The sequence below is a fragment of the Camellia sinensis genome, chromosome 9 (assembly GCF_055761805.1).
Source record: "Camellia sinensis isolate YWXY chromosome 9, ASM5576180v1, whole genome shotgun sequence".
Lineage (NCBI taxonomy): Eukaryota > Viridiplantae > Streptophyta > Magnoliopsida > Ericales > Theaceae > Camellia > Camellia sinensis.
Genome location: NC_138969.1, coordinates 88225661 through 88249637, shown reverse-complemented (window position 1 = coordinate 88249637; position 23977 = coordinate 88225661).

Sequence of the window (23977 nt, the reverse complement as noted above, 5' to 3'; positions counted from 1 at the left end):
TCCAGTGTCACTGCTGTGCGTAAAGCACATTAGTGACTATTGTGCGGTCTGTGAAACTCATTTTTGGTCCTATTTTGATGATCCGAACCGGTGAAAATTTAGGAAATATCGAGAACAATATATCTATAAAAAATCAAGTTGATTGGATATTAATAACATATTCATTAAATAACATTTGTATTTAGTTTGATACATACATATTCATTTTTTTATATGAAGATGTTATTTGATGAACAGGCTATTGATATCTGATTAACTTTATTTTTTATAGGTATATGGCTCTCGATATTTTCTAAATTTTCAACGGTTCGGATCATCAAAATAAGACCCGAAATGAGTTCCACGGGCCGCATAACAGTCACTGTTGTGCTTCACGCACATTAGTGACATTGGATCTGTTTGAATTTATTTTGGGTAAATTACACTTTGCTCCTTTTATGTTTGGTCACTTTCCTACTTTGGCTCCTAAAGTTTCTTCTTTTTTTTTTCTTTTTTTCTTTTTTTTTTTTTTCCATTTTGGCCTTTTATGTTTTAAATTTTTTCCAATTTACTCTTAAAGCTAACTTTTGTTCAAAATTAAGCAAAAAATATCATAATGACTGTCACATAATATAAAAAAATATATTATTATATTGAGATTTAAGTTTATTTTAGAGATATGAGTTATATATAATAAAATATTTTTATGCCACGTTACTATCAATATATAATTTTTTGTTTAATTTTTAATAGAAATTAATTTTAGAAGTAAACTGAGGAGAGATTGAAACATGAAGGGTTAAAGTGAGAAAAAATAAACTTTAAAGGCCAAAGTGAAAAAATAGCCAAACATAAATGTGGCAAAGTGTAATTTATCCATTTATTTTATCGGTGGTTAAATCTCGTGTTTTATACAATCTTATAGGGGGACAAGGATAAAAAATAGAAAAGAAAAGAAAAGGCCAGTAATAGTATATATAAAATTAGATAAAATTACATAAACATGAAGTAAATTAAAAATATTAGTAAATCAATGAAATATTTCTCAAATTGAAAAATTAATGAAAGCTTTGAAAGTAATTATGAAGAGGTTGAATCTAGAATTTTTAGGACCAACCTACCCTCTAACCTCTTTTCTTTCTATTTCCCTGTTGTATATTTGTTTACTGTCGTTAAGAATAGTACTAAACAAGGAATCCGTAAAATCTACAAACCGAATCAATCTAGTCTAACCTGGTAGGTTTGGACTGGATTTTTGAATCCGTGGTCCAATTATGGATTGAAAAATTGAGGAACCATTTCCAGTGGATCTTTTTCGGATTTCACTTCACAGTTTCGGATTAAAACCGATCCAAACTGTATGCAACTTAGATTATATTCACACCATGCATCCCTGATACATACTATATCCTATCTCTTATATATCAAACCAAAATCCTAATTTATAACATTTCATTCTCTTCTATTCTCTTCTCTTTGTGTGCAACAGCTGCTTTGTTGCTATTGTTGTGTCATTTCATAGTTTTAGTTTTGTAATGGTGTAATGGTAGAATCTGTTTTTTTTTTTTTTTTTTTTTTTTTTTTTTTTTTTTTAAATTTGGTGATGGCTACTGCTATTGTTGTTGTAGAACTAGATATTATATTTGTTCAAATTAATTTTTGAACAATATGCATGTTCATGTTTTCAAAAATTATAGACAGATTATTGTTAAAATGAAAATGTTATATGATTTTTCTTTATTAATAGATTATGTGAATCCATGGTTCCAAATTGAGCTAAACCGTGTTTAAATGGTTTGGTTCGGATTGGTTCCACGATTTAAATAGATTGGATTGGTTTCAATTTTTATGAAACCGTAGACAACGGATTGGTTTTGGTTTTATTCCAAGCCAAACCAATCTAAACCATGCCCACCCCTAGCTGACAACTATTGTCATACCTTCCCCCGCTATCCCTGACCCTTCTTTACCATCCCCCAACCCTCTTCAGCCACTTTCATTCCTTACAACTCTTTCATTGTCATGGATTCCACCTCTCGCCACTCCAATCACCATAAACCTCCTCAAACACCTCTTTGTCATGACCCAAAACACGTAACACACATTCTTGCAAAAAATAATTTGGCACATGTGTAACTTGTATCTAGCAAAAGTGGCACTTCCATAAAACTTTGTTTTTGCGAAAATGGTGGTTGGAAGTTTCAAGTCATCATGAGGAAAGGCTAGGGGGTTTATCGCAGCTCCAATGCCTAAGTTTTGGTTAAAAATAAGTTGTTGGATGAATGAGATGAAGATTTAAAACGGTGGGAGAGGGGGAAGGACACGGGATGGGGATGGTGGTAAAGGACACGACAGTAGTGGTTGACTACCAAAGTTGTAAAGGCAAGTGCAAAAGAAAGGAGCATGATGTGAAGAGAAAGGGGAGTTTGGTAAATTCAAAGAAAATGAAGGATTTTTTGGTTCAATTTTGAATAATTAGATTTCATATCTTGATAATGAGAATATATTTTATTTTTTGACCTTCCATGTCTTTCGCAGCTAATTTTATTTCTTTATTTCTTCACAATTTTCTTAGATGTTGCTTTTTATTTGCAATTTATCCATAAATTTACTGATATAGATTTTCAGTTTTTTAACTTCTGAATTACAAAATTTTATCAGTCCTGTTTATACAATCTCCTATCCAAAAAAATATAATAAAAAATTACAATCTCCAATTTTGATTTTCATTTTTCAACAATTATTCGGCTTTTGTCTGGACAAATCAAACTGTACATAGCATTAAAAGCTTGTACTATATTCTGGGAGAATCTCGTCGGCTTTATATTTCAGCGAAAACACTAAAATCTGGTCTCTTGTCTTTTGTCGTCGTTTCAAATTCGTCATATTAGTCATGTTCATAAATATAAAGTTGAACAAATTTAACATATTCAAAAGTTTATATCTAAATACTAAATAAAAACTTAATTTATTTTAACCAAACTAACTTAGAATGCTCAATTTTTTATGTATGAACATTTAATATTTTGTCAATCTTAATAATTTGAACAAAATTATTTTGTTCAAATATAAATAATCAAACACTGTGTAAAAATTCAACTCTGATTATCCGAACACAGCACACAAACTCATTTTCCCAACATACGAACAAGATAAATAAAATACCAAAAAACTAAGTCAGAAACTCACATTTTCAATGTTCAAATCAACGTTTTTAATATTTATATCGGGACCATCTATCTCAGTGTTATCTATGGTGTGCAAATCTTTAAAATTAATTGATTTCAATATTCTTAGACCTTAAATCTTCAAAAACAATAATGTTTTGAGTTTGAAAAATAAGTACAATGGAGAAAAGAATGAAGTAAGCTAATTGATAATGAATGATATCATAAGTGTATGTCAATGGTGAAGATAATGAAAAAAATACAATATTTATATGTTAAAATCCTAAATCCTATAGGAATGATGGTGTGTGATGAGTATTTTGTGTTTCTTAAATATGAAATCTTTAAATAGATAGAATACACCCCATGTTGTCTTTAATGGTCATTTCATTAAAAGATATTATTAAAATATAAATTTAATCTATTAATAGTGTGCATTGAAAATATTAGTGATGTATAAATAGAATCACCCTTAAATTTTTAGCTTGAGTGCTCTCCATATTAAAACTAGTTCAAAAGCTCATGCTTCGAAAAGCCCGTGCAAGGCACAGACTATTATTATGTTATGTTTGGATTTCTAATATATATATATATATGTTTAGTTTGTGTTTTGAGATAAATTTTCAAAAAAAAAAAAAAAAAAAAAAATTGGGGTGAGAGTTTGGAATATTTTTTTTTTTTGATTTGTTTGGCTATATATTTTAAAACAACAGCGATTCGTAGCTCGAATTTACCAAGGCCCGAATGGCTCGAGGTGCCAAAGCGATGTCGTTTTGGCACCTTTTTCTTTCGTTTTTTTTTTCTCTCCCTTCTTCTTCCCTTCCCTTCCTTTCTCTTCTTCCTCTGTTCTAAATCCAAACTCAAACCTCTGTTCTGAATCCAAACTCAAATCAAAATCAAAATCAATTTTTTTTTTCCTTTTCCTTCCCCCTCTCTTCTTCCTTTTCTTCCTTTCCCCTCTCTTTTTCCTTCCTCTTCCGGCCGGCCAACAGATTTAAAAGAAAAAGAAAGGAGGAAGAACATATTCGTAAAAAAAAAAAAAAAAAGTAAAGAACAGAGAGTAGAGAGAGCAGAGCAAATCTGTGTGTGTATATACATAGATCTGTGTACACACACAGAGAAGGGTAATCCAAAATCAAATCAAAACCAAAACCCACAAAATCAAAAAAAAAAAATCAAAACTCAAAATCAAAACCAAACCAAACATTTGGATAATTTTTTTTCCCTCTCTGAAACTGGTAACAGAGAGGCGAAAGAAATAGAGAAAATTGAAGAGAGAGAGAAAGAGAGCCCACCACCGCAGGGAAAGAGAGCCCACCGTTGCAGTTGAGAAGGAAGAAGAAGAAGAGGACCAAGACAGAAGAGGAGAATAGATGAGAGAGAGAGAGAGAGAGAGAGAGAGAGAGAGGAGGTCGGGCCATTCGAGCCCTTCTTTTCTCGAGCTACGAAGCTTTACTCATTTTAAAAATAGTTTTGGAGTTTGAGAGTTTGGAATGATTTTATATTTAGGTAAATTACAAACACACCCCTTGAGGTTTACTTAAATTACAAATTACCCTTTGTGATTCTAGAAATTACATTATGCCCCTTAAGGTTTCTAATTTTATAACAAATAGGTCCTTTTATTAATAAATCATTAAGTTAATTAACAATTTTTAATAATGTTAAAATTTTATTTCAATTAATAATTCAGATAATATTATTATTGTATATGTGAACAGTTAGAAATTTCACTTTTTCAATTAATTTTGTTAAATAAAAAATTCTAGTAGAGAGGTATTTGTAATTTTCCCTTGATATTTTGTTGTAGTTAAGTAGATGTGTATGAGAAAAAAAAGTGATTGAGAAAGAGAGAGAAGAGAAAAAAACTGATTGATTGATGTGTAGAAGAGACCAAATGATTTTGAAATTGTTTTTCAAAAAATTTGAACCAAACAAAATTTTAAAAAATTTTCTCAAAAATTATAGGTGTGTTTGGTTTGTGTTTTGAGATAAATTTTCAAAAACAAAATTTGGGGAGAGAGTTTAGAAAATTTTTTTGGTTTGTTTAGTCGTATATTTTGAAAATAGTTTTGGGGTTTGAGAGTTTGAAATGATTTGATATTTTGTTATAGTTGAGTAGATGTGTGTAAGAGAAAAAGTGATTGAGAAGAAGAGATGAGAGAGATTTGATTGATGTGTAGAAGAGAGAGAAAGTAATTTTGAAAAAAAAAATTCAAAAAAATTTGAACTAAACAAAATTTTGAAAATTTTTCTCAAAAATTATATCTTGAGATACAAACCAAATAAGCCACTCACAAAAATAAATGATAAATGATTTATGATAAAAATATAGATAGAATCACAAGACATAAATAAATAAATAAATAAATAAATAAATAAATAAATAAAATGAATGGATTTTATTATCATATTTTTTAGGATAAATTACAAATATACCTCCTGAGATTTTTTTAAACTATGGATTGCCCTATCTGTTTTGAAAAATTACAAATATTCTCTTATCATAATTTTTTATATAATAGAATTAACAAAAGTAAATAAAATTTCTAACTACTCTCTTATACAATAATAAAATTATTTGAATTATTATTAATTAAAATATATTTATGATATCGTTGAAAACTATTTACTGACTTGATGATTTATTAATAAAATGTGTCATTTGTTATACGGTTAGAAACTTGAAAGGGTGAGATGTATTTTTCGAAATTACAAAGGGCAATTAGTAGTTTAAACAAATCCCGGGATATGTTTGTAATTTACCCTATTTTTTATTTGGATGAGATGAGAAATTGTTTTTTTTGTAATTGCTAGATTAAAAAAAAAAATTTCAGAAGATCTAAAAGTTTAAGGTGTCATTTCTTAGGTAAAAAACAACGCTTAACTAGTATACATTAATGTGTATTTGGGAGAGAAAATATTAAGTGCACACATAACCTTCAGCATAGTACACAAAATGGTTATCCCAAGACTTAAACCTATAATCTTAAGGTTATTAGGCTAAGGTTTTACAATACTAAGAATTAAATTTTCATTTTCCTAAACAATATTTGATTTTGTGCTACCGATGATATTATAATGATTATATTTATATATTATATTTTACTTATCATATCTTGTGTGATAATTTGTAACCGACCTTATTTGATGGGATTTAAGGTTTAGTTTGATTTGACTTATCTTGTGTGATAATTGCATTGGCCTATAGTGTTTTTGTCACTTATATTTATTTAATAATATAATTATGACATGTAATAAGTTATGATATAAAAATATAATTATCAGAAACGACAATTGGATAAGGTCTGCATATGACATACATAAGTAGCAAGATACAACTATCAATAGGATCAAAGCAGTAAATTTACGAAATACAACTATCAATAAGATCAAAGTAGTAAATTTATGAAAATAAAAGTGTGTTTATAAATAACCTCAAAAATTAAGAAAATTACAATAGGTACAACAAGACAAAGTTGTAATAAAACACAGGGAAGGATACTTGGGGAAGAAACTGCAAAATACAAGCCAAAGAAAGAACCTCAAGAATAAATCGATTACAATAAGCACAATAAGACAAAGCTGTAATTAAAACACAAGAAAGGATATTTTGGAAAGAAACTGTAAAATACAAGCCAAAGAGATTCTTAAATATATATGAGAAACTTTTTGGTGTGGATAGGGTACCACGTTGGCAGCTCATAGGTGGTACCTTTCCATCGATAAGAGATCGGATTATAGCCTATTTTAGATCACATTGCTTCTCACATACAATAATTAAAAAAATTTAAAATTAAAAAATTAATTTTTAATCATCTTTCTAAAACATCCTTATGTCAACAAGTTACCACATCCAAAAAAAAAAAAAAAACTCCCAAAAACTAACGGAAAATTCACGGACGGTTTGAAATTCTCCCTCCTCTTGCTTGCTTTAATAACATTTTTTTTTCTCTCTCTCTCTCCAGTTAATTCCTCTCAATATTTTAATTAATTAAAATAATTAGAAATTAAAATAACCAACTTCAAAAAACGGTAAACTACCAATAAATCCTAATAGTTAGACTTAATTTTCATCAAGTCCTATTGAAAACAAATCTTGATAAAATTGTCACTAAAAATAAATTTGTTGTGACAATTTTTTACATACGTCACTAAAAATTGATTATTAGTGATTTTTTTTTTATCTTAATTTTTATAAATTGTCGTTAAAATTTTACAATTAGTGACTTTTTTTATAACAAATTTTTTTCATAAGACTTATTTAATAATAAATCCACTTATTAGAACCTACACGTAAGTTCCCCATTCAAAAAGAAGCCATAAAGTGGAGAGAGATTGTGATTGTGGAGAGACTGAGTCAAATATCAACTTAGCTCAGCTCACCTCCTCTTTGACGCGATAATCTCTTGTCCTATTCTCTTTCTTTTTTTTTTTTGAACAGGGTCTCGTCTCCTCTTTGATGCGATAATCTCTTGTCCTCTTCTCTTTGACACGGTTTGTTTAGGAACCTAAAAACCTCTCTGTACTCCATTCCTATCCCCTCTCTCTCCTCTAGAGAAATATTTGCGTGTGGATAGGATATCACATTGGCAGGCACAAGTGGTACCTTTCCACCAATGAGAGATGGACAAAACACAAGAAGTCAGATTATGTGGATGTTTATGTGGATGTTTAGAAACTTACTATTTGAGTAGGCTATTTTAGTTTTTGGCTATTTTATGAGGTTAAAATTTTTGTGTTTGAGAATATGGTTAGATTTTTTTTATAATTGGATGTGATGTTTGTGAAATAAAAAATAAAATAATTATAGATTTGATGTGACATTTTATTTTATTGACTATTTTAACTTAGTTTATTTTTTAATGCTATTTGAGCAAAAAAAAAAGCTCTTCCCAAACACCCCCCTATATGTCAGCAAGTTACCACATGGGAAAAAAAACTCTAAAAAACTAACGGAAAATTAACGGATGGTTTGAAATTCTCCCTCCTCTCCCTTGCTTTTACTAACATATTTTCTCTCTCCCCAATTAATTCACTTTTTTATTTTATTTTATTTTATTTACAAGTGTTCCACTCGTGCTATGTATGAGTTGTGTTTATAATTATTTATATATATATATATATATATGAATTGTGATTTTTAAATATTTTTTTTACACAAAAAAATAAATATAAACCTGTAGTATGTCTTCAATCAATTATTTTATGTTTGCTTTTATTCAAAATTTAAAAATAATATACGACTAAAATTTATGACTAAATTAAGGAAAATTTTATTCTTAACAACATTTTTTTACTTCTATATAAATACTTAAAAAAAATAAACTTGAAAAAGATAGTCAACATAATATTATACATTAAGTAAAAAAATGTGGTTAGCAATTATAGTTACATAAATTTACTATAGTTTTAATTTCAATTTTTTTTTAAAAAAAAAAATATTTTAAAAGCATTTTAACCAAATAAAATTTTCTTAGCAAAAATGAAAGTTGTAAAATTTTATTGCAAAATTTTAAAAGTCTATTGTTAAACATTATATTCTACTTGTTTGCTTGTTTGGTTGCTTACTTTGAGAGTTTTCATCTTTGATATAATATAATGTTTAACAATATAAGCAAGCAAAATAAAATGTTTTTAAAATAGTAAATTTATGTAAGTATAATTGCTAACTACATTTTTTTTACTTAATGTATAATATTATATTGACTACCTTTTTCAAGTTTATTTTTTAAAGTATTTATATAGAAGTAAAAATATGTCATTAGGAATAATTTTTTCCTTAATTTAGTTATAAATTTTACCGTATATTATTTTTAAATTTCGAATAAAAGAAAACATAAAATAATTGTTTGAAGATATACTAAACACTAGGAAAAAAAAGTAAAATTAATTGGGAAGAGAGAAAATATGTTATTAAAAGCAAGTGAGAGGAGGGAGAATTTCAAACCGTCTGTGAATTTTCCGTGAATTTTTGGGAGTTTTTTTTTTTTTTTTTTTTTTTTTTTTTTTTTTTTTCAGTGTGGTAACTTGCTGACATAATCTGACTTCTTGTGTTTTGTATTTGAAAAATATTTGGGAGCTCTAAATTATGAGCTCTAGGGGGTATGCCCAACTCATTGATGTGATGTTTTGGCCTTAGGTTTTTTTTTTGAATTTTCACCTCATTAGTGCTCCCAAATTAATGGGATGGATCATTGTTGTTTGTATTTTGTCCATCTTTCACTGGTGAAAAGGTACCACCTATGGCAGCCAGCCTGGTACCTATCCGCACCCAAAAATTTCTAGCAATTGTGTTAACAAAATTGAGAGGTGTTTTGAGAAATTGGTAAAAAATTATTTTTTTGGCTTTTTAACTTTTTGGTGACTTTTTGGACAAAAAAAATTGGCTTTTTTGATAGCTTTTTTGGTGGCTTTTTGAAGAACTTGGTAAAACGTCAAAAAACTGAGGATATGTTTGGTTTGGCTTTGTAGAGTGATTTTGGGAAAAATTTTCTAAAAAATTTGTTTGGTTTGTGATTTTTCCAAAACAATTTTCAAAATTACTTTTTCTCTTTTACACATCAATTAATCACTTTTTCTCTTTCATTCTCAATCATTTTTTCTCTCACACATATCTACTCAATTACAACAAAATATCCAATCATTCCAAACTCCAAAACTACTTTAAAAATATATAACCAAACAAACCAAAAAAATTTCTAAACTCTCTCCACAAAATATTTTTTAAAAATTATTCTCTCAAATCCAAACCAAACATACCTGACTTTTTACCAAATTCTCATGTTAGTTTGGTAGAGAGAGAGAGAGAGAGAGAGAGAGAGAGAGAGAGAGAGAGACTGAATGAATGTGTTTGTTATATTGAGTATATTGGTTACAAGGTGATATTTCTCATTTATAGAGAAGAGCACTGAAGGGAGAAAGAGACAACATAATGAAAGCTAAGCACTAGGAAAACATAATAATGAAGATGTTGTTCCTTTACAGCATATATCTAATGTATATCTAATGTATATTCCTTTACAGCATATATCTAATGTATATACTATATACTAATATCCCCCCGCAAAATCAAGGAGGGTAGGGCTCCACCAAGTTGAGTTTGGAAACGAGATCACTGAAGCACCTAGAAGGATGAGCCTTGGTGAAAATATCAGCAGGTTGATCGGCAGAAGTAATATGGAGAGGAAGAACAGTACCACGTGTAACATGTTGTCTAATGAAATGGCAATCAATCTCAATATGCTTGGTGCGATCATGAAAAACATCATTGTGAGCAATCTGAATAGCACTCTGATTGTCACAATAGAGAGAGGTAGCGCCAGAAGAAGAAACACCCTGTGGACGTCCCCGAACGTCCCGGGAGGGAATCCCGTTTTGTTCATTGGGGCTCACTACAGTTCAGGACTCAATGTCACGGTTCATAATTTGATCTCGCAGTGTGCAATACAAGACTGATAAATCACCAAAGAGTCCAAATCCGACAAATCATTTTGGAAAACAGATTTTTAAGAAAGAAGTGCCAAACATGGACTGCTTTGCAAGATACAGAGTCGCCACCTAAATATTTTATTTTGGGAGAATTTAGGAAACCCTGACTCGTTGCCTAAGGCCACGTGTCCGTCATCACCAAAGTTGCCTCAGCTCGGGAACTTGGGTACGATTGGGGAAGGTCAGCTATGAGCACTCCCGCTCGCCCGATCTGAAGATCGGCCTGTACTAAGCATAATATCTAGTTTTGAAAACATTATGCGTTCTTATTCCGGTTAATTAGCTAGAATTACTATGTGATGCGCACAGCAAAACAAGTATAGACTAGGTCGCCTAATTTGGAACAAAGCATCACATATCCGTTTGTTTGAAAATGGTTTGAAGTTTGCTACTCGCAAGTAGGCTAAACTATGGATTTCAATGAATTATCTCAATTCAAGTAACCCAACCTTCACCCACGGGCATCTAGGCAGTTATATCACATAAGCACATAGCCTCATGGTAAACATGCTATCATGGCAACACTTACACGCATGCAGTATGCTAAAGCATAAACGTTTACCTAGTACTCCAAGCCAAAACAAGGAACATGTTAGTAATCAAATATATGATCCAAGTCCATGTTAAGATGGCTAATGCATCGCATACAAAATGCAACTAGAATAGGCTCGGCTAATCTAAGGATGGCATGTGAAATGCAACAACTCGATATACGTATTCAACTTGGAATTTGAAATACTATGTAGTTAGTATGATGCGCCGAACCCGGTGCATGCAATACAGATGAATAATGCAAACATGTATAGCATAAGGATGCTAATTGAAACATGCCCTAGAACTAACCATCATAAGCGGTTAAGTAAAAGAGAGAAAGAAATGGTGGTTGGAAGACATGCATCACACACACACACGCTTATTACAAAATTGCCCTCTCTCGGAGGGTTCGAATGAATAATACAAATTAATTAACTAACAAGCTAATTAAATATTACAGACTCTTAATTAATTAAACAAATTAATTAAATTACTGAAAGTAGTAAAACATCCTCGGGAAGAGGGACGAATGCATGCACGCTTGGCTCCGCTCGGAAATCCATCGCCATGCTCATGTTGCCTCTGTTTACACTGCTCTGCACCTCTGAGGACTGCACAAGTGTCAAGGTTACTTCTGGACTACTCCTTGAGCACTGTGGGAGATCATCGACCAAGAGAAAACACCACCGGCCAAGGAATTATGGTCATCGACCAAAAATTATATCAACGGCACTATTTTGGTAGTCGGCGGGCACTGAAAGTTGCCGACCGGCCATATCCTCCTGCAGAACACTAGTTGATAGCAGCAGAGGACAGACAGAGCATGGCAAAGCATTTATAATGCAATATTTGCACCACCACCCTCCTTATCATGTTATGAACTCAAAGGAGTGTGGTCCTCCACCCTCGGGCCATCAATCACGTGTTTCGATGCATGATGGCCAAAGAGGCCAAGTGTGCAATTTCAATGTCAAATGAAATGCACACAAGACAAATAAGAGGCCTCCAACCTCTATCATGTTTGATTCAAGAGGCAAGAGATGCATGCATGCAAGCAAGACTAATGCAACATGATCATGTTAAGGCGACGAGCATGCCAAATGCAATGCAACCTAGACAAGCATGCAATAATATGTGACAACATATCAAGCATATGACAAGATGCAAGCTAACTAGCATGCAAAATGCAACTTAAGCATGCAAGATGCAACATGGACAACATGTCAATAAGCTTATGACCTAAACAATGCAACCATACATGGCATGCAACAAAAGGTAAAATGGAGCAAGCATGCGACAACATGCAAGACATGCATGCAACAACATGCGAGGAATGATGCCAAATCAACCTAATAATGCAAACAAGTCATTCAGAAAAAGCTTGAAACTAGCCCAAAGGCTCAAACCATGATCATGTGACACATGAAGCAAATGACCAGAGAGGACCAAAACCGTTCCAAATCATGCCAAAGTAAGCCTAAAACATGCAATGGCCAAAGCTAAAACAAGCTAAAACAAAAGGGGCAAGGTATGAGGCATACAAGGCCACCAAAGAGGTGTTACACTACACCTAAGACAACCAAACATCGCATGATTTAGGCGACCAAAATCAGAGATATGCTAAAATGAGCCCAAAACCCCACTTAGATGGCATCTAAATGGCCTAAGTCTAAAGGCATGCACAATGACCCAATCATGGAGCATACCACACAAACTATCCAAGACATGGAATAGGTGATAAATGCAAGTATTTGAGCATGAAACAAGGACTGAAATATCATAACTAATGGTGCCAAACCACTGAAATGATGCAAATAAAGCATGGTAGAGGAGCCAACACTCAAAGCATACAAGCTAGGTTGCATGGTAGCTATACAAAGGAAGCCATGGATGACCCAAACAACCAAAATCAGACCTAAAGCATGCCAAAACATGCATAAAAACTTCATGGAGTCAGGCCAAAACAAGTAAGCATAGTGATCTAAATGCTACGTGCATGTTAAGGCAAAATCAAGGGATTACAAGACAAGTATACATAGCATGTATGGCACATCTAAACCAACTTTGGACAGAGGTAAATCATGGCAAAATAACACCAAATATCAACTAAGACATGGCCAACATGAACTTAAGCAAGGTGCTCACACATGAGGCAAATAAGGAGAGGAGATGGCCCTCTCCTTCTTAGGACCTCAAAACACCATCCCCACCACTGAAATCCCTCTGGATTTCAGTGGTGAGAAGGCCAATACAAGGTGGTCCCAGAGCTCACAAAAAGGCACAAAAATGAGGCCAAACAAGGCCTAAGAGGAGGTAAACAACCCCAAACACCAAAGTGATCTTAAACAACTATTTTAAGCACTTAAAAACAGAACTTTTATCAGTTATAACTTAAGCTTAAAAACAGATGCAAGATAGGCTAAAAACTTGTACAAAAATGGGAAAACTAAAGCAAGAACACTCACCCTTGTAGACCTTCTTCAAGAACAATGGTCCAGCAGGTTTTTTTGAGTCCAAAGAAACCCAAGAACACCAAAATCAACCTCCAAGGACCTCAGCTCCAAGTGGATGGTGTAATGCTAGGTGTTTGTGTGCAAAAGTATGAACAAAACAACCTTATACACACACAAATATGTAAAGAAAGGGAGATATAGAGATAGATAGATACAACTATTTCTAACCGTAATTTCAAACCTCTGGAACTCTTGAGGAGGGAGGAGAAGCTCCCTCTTTATAGAATTCCCATTTTGCAAAGCTTCCAAAACAAGCTAAGCAAGAGACAAATCCCTCCATACACGTGTATGGAGGGGGTGAATTGTGCGTGCCAGCTATGCCAGCTAGCACTAAATATCTGCATAAAGTAGATGAACAGGGGTCAGCTGGAAAATATGGCCGATTGACCAACAAAAATGGTCGGCCGACCAAAAACACTGTCGACCGACCAAAATATTTGGCCGGTAGCAAGAAAACAGGGCCGGTGGCCTCAAGCCAAGGCCGGTGAGGTGTGGGGATGGCCAACAAGTCATTCCCTACCCTCAGAAGCAAAAACACAAGTGTTTGGTATACAACCAAGCACAAAGCAAACAAGTCGAGAGGTCTTGAGACAAGGTGCGCGACCGAAACCTCCGAGAACTCAAGACGAACACGAACATGGATGATCATCGAGTGTTCAAACGATTGCATCTAAGTCTTGAGGATAGTAAAAATGGGGAGCCTACACATCCATATCAGCAAGGAGCCAGCAAAGCCAGAGAAGTTCCTGAGTAGTATTATCAAGAGCTCGGTATTCAGCTTCGGTACTAGAGCGGGCAGTGAGGGATTGTTTCTTACTGCGCCAAGTAAGAAGAGAATCCTCTAAGAAGAAATAGAAACCTGTGGTGGAGCGTTGATCCGTAGGATCCCCAGCCCAATCAGCATCAGAAAAGGCACGCAGTTCAAGAGAGGAGGAAGCAAAGTAGTGAAAGCCATGGAACATAGTGCCTTTAAGGTAGCGAAGGATACAGAGTAGAGTAGTATAGTGTGGAGTGCGAGGAGCCGACATGTACTGACTAACAATGTGAACAACATAGACAATGTCAGGACGAGTCACAGTGAGATAGACAAGACTAGCAACGAGCTGGCGATAAAGAGTAGCATCAGAGAGGAGATCCCCATCAAGAGGAGTGAGACAAATCTGAGGATCAACTGGAGTAGAGGTAGTTTTGCAATCGGTAAGACCAGCACGGGCCAGAAGATCGGATGCATATTTTCCCTGGGATAAATAGGAACCAGTAGAATCATGGGAGACATCAAGGACTAAGAAGTAGTTAAAAGTACCAAGGTCCTTCATCTCAAACTGACAGTGGAGAAAACGTTTGAGGTGAAGAATACCAGCTGCATCATTACCAGTGATAATCATATCATGCACATAAAGAAGGAGAAGAGTGGTACCATGAGGAGTAGTCCGTATAAATAAAGCAGAGTCATAGGAGTTAGAGGTGAACCCAAAGTCATGAATGGTAGAACTGAACTTAGCAAACCAAGTGTGGGGTGCCTGCTTGAGACCATAGAGGGCACGCTGTAGTTTACAAACCTTATGAGTGGGATAAGTAGACCCAGATGGAGGTTGCATGTAGACCTCCTCAAGAAGATTACCATTAAGGAAGGCATTCTTGACATCCATCTGAAAGAGCTTCCAGTGGCAAGCAGCAACAATAGCAAGCAAACTGCGAACAGAGGTAAGTCGAGCAACAGGAAAGAAGGCCTCCTCATAATCAATGCCATATTCCTGGTTGAAGCCCTTGGCAACAAGACAAGCTTTGTAGCACTCGATAGAGCTATCAGAATGAGTCTTGATTTTGTAGACCCATTTGCAGCTAATTATAGTCTTGCCAGGAGGAAGATCAACAACATCCCAAGTATGAGTTTTGTCCAAAGCCTGAAGTTCATCAGTCATAGCTTGCTGCCAGAGAGTATTAGTACAAGCCTCACGATATAAGGTAGGTTCATAAGTAAAAAAGACAGCAGAACCAATAATATAATCACGAAGATGAATAGGTGGTTGAGTTACCTGGTGCGGCTGACTCGTGGAAGGATTGGTAGGAAGAAGAGCTGGCGAAGAAGGAGGAGATGAACTAGAAGGTGCAAGGAGAGATCGACCATCAGGGAGAGCAGTCTTGTCAGGATCAGGGATCAACAAGGGCGTCTCGATGAAGGAGGAGGGAAGGATTAGTAAAGACGACTGGCGTGGAGAGTGCAGGTAAGTGAAAGGAGGAGAGAGAGGAAAACATTTTGTGCTCCCAGAAAACTACATGGCGGGAGATACGAAGACGTTTAGAGAGAGGATCCCAACAGTGAAAGCCTTTATGTTCAATCCCATATCCAATAAAGCAGCAAAGACGAGAATGAGGTTCAAGCTTGGTGTGTTCATGGGATTGAAGTAGAACAAAGCAGACAGAGCCAAAAACTCGAAGATTGGTGTATGGATGGGGAGTGCCATGTAGACGTTCAAAAGGAGTTTGATTATGGATGACAGGGGAAGGCACACAATTGATAGTGTACATAGCAGTAAGGGCAGCTTCCCCCCAAAAGTTTTCAGGGCAGGAAGACGAGAGAAGGAAAGCGCGAGTAGTGTCAAGAATATGCCTATGTTTCCGTTCAGCACGTCCATTTTGTTGGGACGTGCCAGCACAGGAACGATGAGGCTGAGTACCATGACTCTGAAGAAAGGAAAGGAAATCGGTATCCCAATATTCCATGGCATTGTCAGAGCGAAAATTTTTAATGGTTTTGGAAAATTGGGTGTGGACCATTTTGGCAAAGCTATAATAAAGATGTTTAAGTTCAGACCGAGTTTTTATGAGAAAAAGCCAAGTAAATCGTGAATAATCATCAATAAAAACAACAAATTAACGAGATCCCCCCATGGTAGTAGTAGGGGATGAGCCCCAAATATCCGAATGTATGAGATTAAAAGAAGCACGAGAAACAAAAGTACTTTTATTGAAAGATAAAGCAAGTTGTTTTGCAAGTTGACAGGGTATACAATCGAAAGTATCTTGAAGTACATGACCCAATTGACCACTAGAAACCAAAGACTTTAAGCGACTAACAGAAATATGTCGTAAGTGACAATGCCAAAGATGAAAAGGAGATAAAGAGGAAGCAGATGCAGGAGCAACGATCTATGGGGAGTCCGGAACATGAAGTTGAATGAGTTCATAGAGGCGTCCATGCTTACGGCCGATCCCAATAGTCTGTCCCATCTAAGGGTCCTGCACCAAACAACCATTAGCAGAAAAGGTGACGTTTAGACCAAGCTCACATAATTGACTAATAGAGATAAGGTTTAAGGTTAGAATAGGGATATGATAAACTTGAGGTAAAGATAACTGAGATGTGGAAAAAGTCCCAACATGACTGACAGACATGAGAGAACCATCAACAGTATAAATGGAGGGAAGATGAGTAGAGGGAGAGATTGATGAGAATATAGTAGAGCTGGAAGTCATATGATTACAACAGGTAGAGTCAAAATACCAAGAAGAGTTACCTAGAGTCACAGACAAAGTAGTAGGATGAGGTGTACCAGAGTTGGAGAGAAGCTATTTGAACATGGCCTCAACATTAGTTTGAGAAAAAATAGGGGCTGACGGAGCAGGACACTCAGAGAAATCCTCAGAGGCAGCAGCAGTAGTGCGATTAAACTGATGATGAGAGCTCCCCCTAAAGAGCCACCGTGAGAGGAGTGGCTTGTGGAAGATGACCGGGAAGGATTGCGAAAACAATCCCGCTGCAGATGACCAGGACCAAGTTTGTTGCAATATTGGCAAGATCGGACAAGGCAATGAACCAAAAGATGAGTAGAAGGAAGGCCTCGATTCTGACAATAGATGCAAACAGTGGACCGTTGGGTTGGTGAGGGCCGTGACTGAGGAGTGGCAAGAACATTGTCCACATGATGAGTCTGGAGAGTACCAAAACGAGTCTCCTCAGATAACAGCTCAGAAATAGCATGTTCAGGAGTGGTCAATGGAAGGCGATGAAGAAGAGAGGCATGCACGGGATCAAAAGAGGAAGTGAGAGCCATGAGAAATTGGACCAACCGCTGCTGATTACGATAGGTAGTGAATAAGGTAGCATCTTCTTGGTGAGGCCATGTCGCTTCTGAGAAAGCAAGCTGGTCCCAAACAGAGTACATTTGAGAAAGAAAGTCATTAATAGACTGACTAGATTCTTGGCGCATGCGGTGAAGTTGACTCTAAAGTTGATACTGATGGGCAAGACCGGTAGTCTGGTATCGATCTCTCAAAAAAACCCAAATGTCTTTAGCAGGATTGGAAACAGAGTCAAGCTGAAAATAGCCAAACTGAAGACTAATAGAGGGAACAAAGGTATTTCGAAGCCAAGTAATGATCAGGTAGTTTTTACTGTCCCAATCTTCGAGTCGGTTTGTATATGTGGCAGTAGATTCAGTGGCCTCTATCACCAGTTTGGTCACATCCCCGGTGATAATACGTCAAAGTTTCCATTCTTTAAGGAAGGAAGACATGGCTTAAGTCCATAGTACATAATTGGAACCATTAAGAAGAACAGAAATTGGATGTGAGGCATCATGGCGATCCATAGTAAAAATGGAGTAGGCCTAAATATATAGGAGCAGGCCTGTAGAAGCAAAATTTGGTAAAACAGAGCGTACCAGTGAGTCCGGAAGGTCGAAAATAGCTAGGAAAGGGGGCTGCTATGCAGATATGATGTCAGCAGAGGGAAAAATGATGCCAGCGGTGCACAATAGCAGGCTGAAGACGGCGCACAATAGTAGGAAGGGCGCGCGGCGCACCGTAGCAGAACGGCGCACGCGGGGCGCACGGAAGCAGAACGACGCACGCAGGGCACACAGAAGCAGATGCGACGCACACAAGCGCAGGGTTGACGTCAGATGCTGACGTAAGCAAGCAAAGGAGGAGCGCGTGAATGGCGCGTGTGCGAGTGGCGATGGAAGCTGAGACGCGCTGAACACAAAAGCGGAGCATGACGGCGATTTTGGTGAGGACGGTGGTGCCGTTGGAATCGTGAGGTGATTCCGAGTAGGATGGTGTAGTGCCACTGTGTACGGGACTAAGCACCAAAAACAGAAAATGTCAAGAGTGTAGAACTGGGCTTTGATACCATGTTAGTTTGGTATAGAGAGAGAGAGAGAGAGAGAGAGAGAGAGAGAGAGAGAGAGACTGAATGAATGTGTTTGTTATATTCAGGCTTGGTTTGGCATAATCAAAAAAAGTAAAAAAATCACTATCCTATTTAAGTCACATCATCTTATTTAAGTCACATCATCTCTTTACCACATCACTTCAAATCCAATCTATACCCAACCCATATTTCATAAAAAGTCAAAAGTATACTTATTTAGTTTATCCCAAATAACCCCAGTATATTGGTTACAAGGTGATGTTTCTCATTTATAAAGAAGAGCACCAAAAGGAGAAAGAGACAACATAATGATAGCTAAGCACTAAGAAAACATAATAATGTAGGTGTTGTTCCTTTATAGCATATATCTAATGTATATAATATATACTAACATCTCAAAAGGGCGCAGAACCGCGGTGAATCAAAAAATAAAAATAATAAATTAATAGATAGATCGCGTTAAATTTCCTTTTTTTAATCTTCATATTTGGGAGAGATGAATTAGAATAGTAGAGAGAGAATATGGAGTTAATGAAGAGGATTCAAAGATGGTTCAAAGATCAAGAACGTCAAGCTCTGATCGTTCTAGGTAAATATATATTAATTGCATCTTTCTTGTGGAGCTTATACTATACTTCAATACTATAGAAACTAGTTTCATCATTTACTCTTTTTTATTTTTAAATTTGCATTTCATTTCAAGGTTGTGATTTACAAGAGCGTCTGCTCTGTAAATTCATAAAAAAGCTCCATCATACTTTCTAAAGAGTTATAATTTAAATTCAGTTATTTGTTGCCTTTCCGAGTCCAACAAATAGACCACATCCATAAAGCCCCAACACATCTGAATCATCTTAGCTTATCTTAGGCCTATTTTGGGAAGTGAGTTAAAAGTCACTTCCCAGCTTTTAACCTACTTCACTCTATCACAAAAAAGTCAAAAAAAGTCAAAAATTAATTTTTAACCATCTTCTTAAAACACCCTTTAGTTAGTAAGTGTATCTTATCTTAGTTAATAAGTAATAGGGTAAATTACAAATATACCCATGAAGTTTGCTTCATATACAGATTATCTCTTGTGATTTAAAAAATTATAAATAACAATTGTTAGAATTTTTTATTTAACAGAATTAATTGAAAAAAGTTCTAACTATTTTTCTATATAATAATAAAATTACTTAAATTATTAATTGAAATAAATTTTTGAAATCATTAAAAACTGTTAATTGAATTGATAATTTATTAATAAAGAGAGCCATTTATTATGAAATTAAAAATTTTAACAAGTGAAATTTAATTTCTAAAATTAGATAAAACAATTTATATTTACCTTAAATAATAAGGGCAATAAGAGAATTCAACTTCATCCACCACTAACATGTCATTGATTCAAGCAATTGGAGACTAGGCCCAAGAGTGGAGAAACCGTAATATTTTTACTTCAACACATCTCAAGTATGGACACTTTTTTCCTCTAGTATGAATCATTATTATTATTATTATTTTAAGGTATCGAGTTCTTTCTTATATCCTCTTGGGCGGAGTATGCGAGTGTTTCAAGTTCATTTTAAAAAAATAATAATAGTAATTTACATTAGCCAATAATTTTATTTTATTTTTCCTAATCCATTCAACACCCATGGTAATATAGATTGTTTCAAATCCGTCGTTATCTATTTCAATGTTATATTTAAGACCGTCTTTATGAAAAAAAAATTATTCAATTCATATTTTCAATTGAAATGAGTAATCAATCAAAAGATGTAATTCAAGTGATTATAAAGGGACATTAGTAATATTATAATTTTATTTCATATTTGATTCAAGTTGCTACTAACCTACTTTGCTGTTAAAAAAAGATAAAAAATCAAATTGTAGAACAAATCTTGCTTACTAACTTTATGTGCATGATGTTTTGACTCATCATCATAGCATATTTTGGCTTTGCTCCAGCATGATTCTATTCTTATTTTGGGCTGTCCTAGGACTATTTTGGTCTACCATGGCCATATCACTCATGTTTTGTATAGCTATAGTGTAAATGCTTTGACTAGCCTTGGGTTTTGAGGCTCCTACCATGCCATACATGTGATGTTTGCATGCTTTGTCATCATTTCAAATGTTATTTCAGTCCACAAAATGTGGTCATACACTTGCATTTGACATGCTTTGAATGCCTTAAAGAGTTTGTGCTTTATGCCTCAAGAATGAACTTTTGTGCATGCCACAAAGCCTAAGCCTTTGGCTCACCATATCAGTGCATTTTTGGTCTTGTTATACCACGATGTAACTCTGTTTCATGTTGTCCATGTCATGCCATGTTTGGTTTTAATAGGTGTAGTGTATTACCCCTTTTGTAGCCTCGCATGCTTCATGCCTTTCCTACTTGTGTTCTAGCTTGTGTTGACTAGCTTCAAGCTTGTTTTTAGTCTTGTTTGGACCTGCCTTGGGACTGTTTTAGGTCCCCTTGGCCCTTTGGGGCTTGCTTTGTATGGCCATGGTTTAAGCCCCTTTGCTAGTTTTTAGCTTATGAGCTTCATGCATGCCATGCCTGTGTTTTGTGTGTGATTTGGCATCATTTCAGAGCATGTAGTATTGTCATACTTCCATGCTTGTCACTCTTTAAGTGTGCTTGAGAGTTGTCCTCTTTATGCCTTAATTCTTGGGCCAATTGGCATGCATGCTTGTCTTGCATTTTTTGTCATCAATTCATCATTTTGGCCATTGATTTGGGCATGGCTGAGGTCTGCCCACTTTGGTTTAAGTCCATCTTTTGCATGTTGTCGCATGCTTGTTACCTTGTATGTTGTTGCATGCTTGCATGTTTTCATGTTGTTACATGCTTATCCATTTTGCATGTTGTTGCATGCTTGTTATATCAGATGTTGTTGCATGCATTGGTACGTAGTTGCATACTTGTTGCATGCCATGTTGTTACCCTTGTTTCATTGCATTGTACATGCATGCATTACATTGTACTTAGAACCTTATGATCGCCTTGCTTTGAGCATGCCATCTAGTTCTTAGCATTGAGCATTGAGTATGCCATATAGTTGCATTGCATGTTTGCCATGCTTGCGTTGCATTGTTGTTTGGATTAAGTGTTAATCTGAGCACGAGAAACGAGGGACGTTTCATACTTCAAGTGATGAAACGTGTCTCAATTCTCGGTCGCTGACGTTCTTGATCACACATGATAGAGTTTTAGGCTTTACGTGTTTATTTGTGCATTTATTTCAAACTGATTTGCACAAGTTGGATCTTTGGCCATCATGCATTGGGATGCGTGATTGATGGTCGTGGATCCGACTATGTCTCTCCCTTAATGTTTTGAGGTGATATGGAGTGACATAGTGTGTACATACGCTTGGAAGACCCTCTCTTTTCTCTATTTTGTGCTCTGTTGTAGCTTGGTGTCCCAGCACATCAGTGGCTAGCAGTGCCTTACAGATGGCCGGCAGTCCTTCATTCTTGGCCGGCAGTGCCCACCCTTGGCCTGCAGGTAGTCGGCAACATGTCTCCATGGCCGGCAGGCCACTGATGTATTCCCCAGACTGCTTTTGGTAAGGTTCAGCAGGAATTCCTCGAAGACACCCTGCAGACAGAGCCTCTAAAAAGCATCTGGAGAGCTTACCGGGACGGGAACCGAGCACGCATGTTCACCTTCTTCAACTTGCCGAGGCAACATTGTTTAATTGCTTACTTGTTAGTTAGCGTTTGGTTTTGTAATTTAATTAGTTAATTTGTTAATTAATTAAGTTTTGTAATAATTAGTTGTAGCTAGTTATTTATTCGGTTATGTAATAATTAATTAGCTTGTTAGTTAGTTAATTAGTTGGTTTGTATTATTCATTCGGACCCTCCGTCGAGAGGGCAAATTTTGTAATAAGTGTGCGTGCGTGTGTGCGTGTCTTCCAACCCCACGTCTTTCTCCATTTTACTTACTTGCTTTTGATGGTTAGTTTAGGGTCATTTTCAATTACCATACTTATGTTTGCATGTTTGCATCGTTCATCTATATTGCATGCACCGGGCTCGGCACATCATACTAGCTGCATTGTATTTCAATTCCAAGTTGAATACATATATCAAATGTAGCACCTCATATGCCATATTAGAATAGCCGAGCCTATTTCTAGTTGCATTTTGCATGTGTTGCATCAGCCATCTTAACATGAACTAGGATCATGCATTGATTACTAACTGGTTTCTGTTTTGGCTTGAAGTACTAGGTAAGCTTTTACGCTTTAGCATACTGCATGTGTGTTAATGTTGCCATGAAAGCATGCTTGCCATGAGGCTAACTGCTTGGTTGATATAAACTGCCTGAATGTCTGTGGGTGAAGGTTGGATTACTTGAATTGGAACGATTCATTGAAATCCGTGTTTAAGCCTACTTACGAGTAGCAAACTTCAAACCACTTCCAAACAAACGGATATGCAATGCTTTGTTCCAAATTATGCGATCTAGTCTATACTTGTTTGTTGTATGCATCACATAGTAAGATTAGCTAATTAATCGGGATAAGAACACATGTGTTTTCAGAAACAAAATATCATGTTTAGTAGTGGCCGATCTTTGATCGGGCAAGCAGGGTGCTCATAGATGACCTTCCCCAATCGTACTCAAGTTCCCGAGCCGAGGCAACTTTGGTGATGATGGACACGTGGCCTTAGGCAACGAGTCAGGGTTTCCCAAATTCCCACAAAATGAAATATTTAGGTGGCGACTCTGTATCTGGCAAATCAGTCCATGTTTGGCACTTCTTTCTTAAAAATCAATTTTTCAAAACGATTTGCCGGATTTGGACTCTTTGGTGATTTATCAATCTCACATTGCACATTGCACATTGTGAGATTAAATTAAGAACCGTGACAATTTGAGTCCGAACTGTAGCATGAGGCCCTCGGGGCGCGTCTGCAGTTTCTGGCGACTCTGCTGGGGAGTTAGAGAACTTGACTCGAACTCATGATATCTTGTTTTGGCTACACTTATGTGTCTCTTTGCATTGCATTTGCATTGGTGCGCCTAGGACACTGTGTTTGCCGTATACTATTCTTGAACGGTTTGCCAGAGGCTTGCTTTGAGAAGCGTGCCATAAGGCTGACCGGTTGCGGGCTCTGCCACGACGGGAGCA